This window comes from Pempheris klunzingeri, chromosome 8 (genome assembly GCF_042242105.1).
Source record: "Pempheris klunzingeri isolate RE-2024b chromosome 8, fPemKlu1.hap1, whole genome shotgun sequence".
Taxonomy (NCBI): Eukaryota; Metazoa; Chordata; class Actinopteri; order Acropomatiformes; family Pempheridae; genus Pempheris; species Pempheris klunzingeri.
The window spans coordinates 28,312,999-28,316,663 of record NC_092019.1 but is presented as its reverse complement, the minus strand read 5'-3'; the positions used below and the strand labels follow the sequence as shown (position 1 = coordinate 28,316,663).

General features: G+C 41.8%; 1 non-coding gene across 1 annotated transcript; it reads left to right on the top strand.

Moving 5' to 3' along the window:
* The first annotated feature begins 3,019 nt into the window (after positions 1–3,019).
* trnaa-ugc (transfer RNA alanine (anticodon UGC)) lies at positions 3,020–3,091 on the top strand. Its single transcript has one exon. It is a non-coding gene; the product is annotated as a tRNA-Ala (tRNA).
* The last annotated feature ends 574 nt before the right edge of the window (positions 3,092–3,665 follow it).

The window sequence follows — 3,665 nt, the reverse complement described above, 5'->3', positions numbered from 1 at the left end:
CTAATAAAGAAGAACTCACAAAAAGACAACTTCACTATGTTACAGCAAACGAGTGGAAAATCATCGACGTTACCTCTAATTAGACACGTCCACAGCCTCCACAGCACACCGTAAACTACTAGAGAACTACAGAACAAGCTTCCACTGCAGGATCATTTTGCATTTTGTGTAGAAAATAATGCAAAACAACATTAAAGTGAGGTACAAAGTCGTTAACTTACCAGATAAGCGCGCTGAGAGAAAGCAGCAACGTGCTGGCGGTCAGCACAGGAGCGGAAGCTAGATGAGCAGGTAGAGAAAAGTGCTGCAGGCTACAGCGAGCTCCACTTCAAAAGTTCACTAGCACCCGCAAATCGTATTTTTTACCGGCAAAATCCGACCAACATCCACATAAATGCAAGCTGGTCTCTCACTACAAACTTTCTCATAGCGGGAAACATCGGAAAGAGGACTGTTCAACAGATGAGGGAGGAGCATGTGTGGTGTATGATATGCAGTGTCTGATATGTGTCTGTAGTGAGTATAACTAAGTATGTAGTGTTTGGTATGTGCCTTTAGGGCATATGATGTGGTAGTGGTCATTGTTTCTCTGTTTCGGATCTGTGATCGATTATCTGGAGACAGACAGACTGGGAACTGCTTGACCTGGGCAGTGGAGATCTGACCTTTGCTCCCCCTTACTAGATACTGGGGGATGATGTCTTTCTAATATATCCTTGTACCCCTAAAACAAAGAATAGAACTGTTATATGGATGAAAACCAGATGTTGGGATGGATGGTCAAAGGGGTATAAAGAAGTGACCAGAGAGGTGGCTCGAGGAAGGCGAGGACAGAGACAGCAGATTCGGCTGGGGGTTACACTGTCTGTTCCTAGAATTGGCTGAACGTCTTCCCAGGCTCCATGGTGCCTGTTAGACAACTGACCTTTTTGTAATAAACCTATTTTTATTCACTAAGTCGTTGTCAGCGGACATCTCCTTTCATCAACTGCACATCATCGGCATCAGAGAAGTCACAACACATGTACCTGCGTACGTGACGTCACACAGATACCTGTCAGATTTTTTGAGTACAAAGAGAAATGTCAGTCAAAGGGATTAAGTATAGTGTACTTAAAATTCAAAATCAGTTAAAATAAAGTAGTGTTCAAATAGCATTTTTGAATTTCTGAGTTAACACAACCCACTATTTTTGAGGCACTTATACTGTTCGGTTTTACAGTGCTGTTGGAAGCATAGTTTGCAAGCTCAAAGCTAAAGGACCACTGGCTACACTACCTGGACGTGGCAGAAAGAGGAAGCTGCCAACAGATGGAAGACAAACAGAAGGATGGATAGAAATCATCAGCTTACATTTTGAAAGACACAAAGTACTTGGCTCAGATGCCATGGCCATGGATTTGTTTCATTACATCAATGCTCATTATTATTAGGTTATTATTCATTAGGTGTTACTGTTTCATCCAGTATTTTTTAACTTTGACCCTTGCTTAACAAGGAGAACTACTTTGTATGAATGATCCCCTTGAATCTCCACGTAACTGTGCCCTGAAACAGAAATGGAGCAACATACACATTTTTTTTGTGAAATACACACACACATCTATATCTACATCTATGCACCGTTGTAACATGTTATCCTGAAAATAGGTTAAATGCAGCAATGAAGAATATGGTCAGCACAGAGATATGGACACATGCTTGAACAATTTGATGTTATATATGATATAGAGCACGGCATATGAATCCCTACATGCAATACTGTTACAGGATAACAGTGTAGTGTAAGCACCAACATGTTAGGGATGCTGGGGAGTGAACCCAGCACCTTGCCCATGCAAAGCACACGCTCTACCAATAAGCTACATTCCCATTAAGAGTGTTTCATCTGGTCAATGAGTGCCTTGGTACCTCTATGAGTACTCATGATATGATAGGGTAAGTAAGTTGTGTATATTATGATAGAAAATTGACAGTAATTATACACTAAGTTGTCAGTTTATTAGGCCCACCAAGCTAAAACTAATTGTAACGACTATAGTACAGTGGGCCTCACATCGCACATCATTAAGACACTGGAACAGCTTTATCTCTCCCTCCTGAGACCACAGTATGAAAACACACTCGTCCCCCTACAGTTGGGCTACCAGGAAATTATTGATGGACAATGTCAGCCACCCTCTTCACTAGACCCTGGCAGGACAGAGGAGCAGCCGCAGTGGACGGCTCTTCTCGCTGCAGCGCTGCAGCGTTGCAGCGTTGAAGGGCCCTCGCACCTTTGTGCATATCGGGGTGTGCGGCGGCTTTGTACTGTTGCCGGACACCGACCCTTCACACAACCACACACCATACACAGTTTCCGGTTGGGTTTTCAGAATAAGAGCGGAACGATATATCGAACATGGGTGATCTGGTTACATTTAAAACAAGAGTTTATATGGAAGACACAATTTCAGTATTAGATTTTGTTATTTTTGAGCAACATAGAGCTAGACAGAGACAATAATAAAGACTGGTGAGTTAAAAACAGTTATAAGTTAAGTTAAAACTGTGAAACAGTTCATGGGAGAATAAGGGTAGATTAAAAAGATGTTCATTGAGTATAAATACTTTTGGTGAAAAGGTTGTTTACAGGATGGATTATTACATGATGGCATGATTGTAATTTGAATGTTTTTGACTTGATCAACTTGTAATGTGTGTTCTGAGATATGCCAGTCGCTAATAGAGTGAGACGTCAGACAGTACACGGAGTAACACGGAGCAACACAGACGTTAAGACTGATATGTTTTTGTTACCATTTCTGCAGGAATAAAAATGAATGTGTTACACAAAGGATCGACCACAGCGTCATTCTTAAAAGTGTAACATAATGTAATAAGCTGACAACTTAGTGTACAACTACTGTCAACATCTTTCATAGACAACGTCCTCACCCTACCCTATCATGAGTAGCCATAGAGGTAGTGAGACACTCATTGAGCAGTTGAAATACTCATAAAAGGTCATAGCAAGTGAGGGGATGTAGCTCAGTGGTAGAGCGTGTGCTTTGCATGTACAAGGTCCTGGGTTCAATCCCCAGCATCTCCAACAAGTTAAAGCCCTTACACCACAGTGGTGCCGTGTGTCATTAAATCAATCATTACGGTCTGGTTTGGATCGGCCACCAAACAGGACAGGCGCAGACTGCAAAGGACAATCAGGTCTGTGTGGGGAATATATTTGAGAAAATATAGTGTTACTATTCCAACAGTGAAGAATATAGTAGAATAGTATAATATAGAGTTACTATTTCCAAGTGCCTTATGATGTGTGGAGATCATGTTGTTATTATTCATAGTGCCTTATTTTGTACCGTATTCACCATTAAACCATGGTCTCCCCCACCTAGTCAAAACAAATCCTAATTCTATCCACAATATCTGAATGTACAAATTGATGCCTCACACAGAGCCCGGGGCTCACTCTGCTATCTGTTGGCTACAGACTAACAGCTTGCTGACTGTGGTTTTCCGAGAACAGACTGAATATTAAAACACCTTAAATGAGAGAAGTTGCCTGTTTTCTTTCGTAAAAAATCAACACTACACCTGCAGAGAGGATAATTGGGGCTGATCTGCCCTCCATCCAGGACTTGTACCTGTCCAGGGTCAGGAGGAGGGCA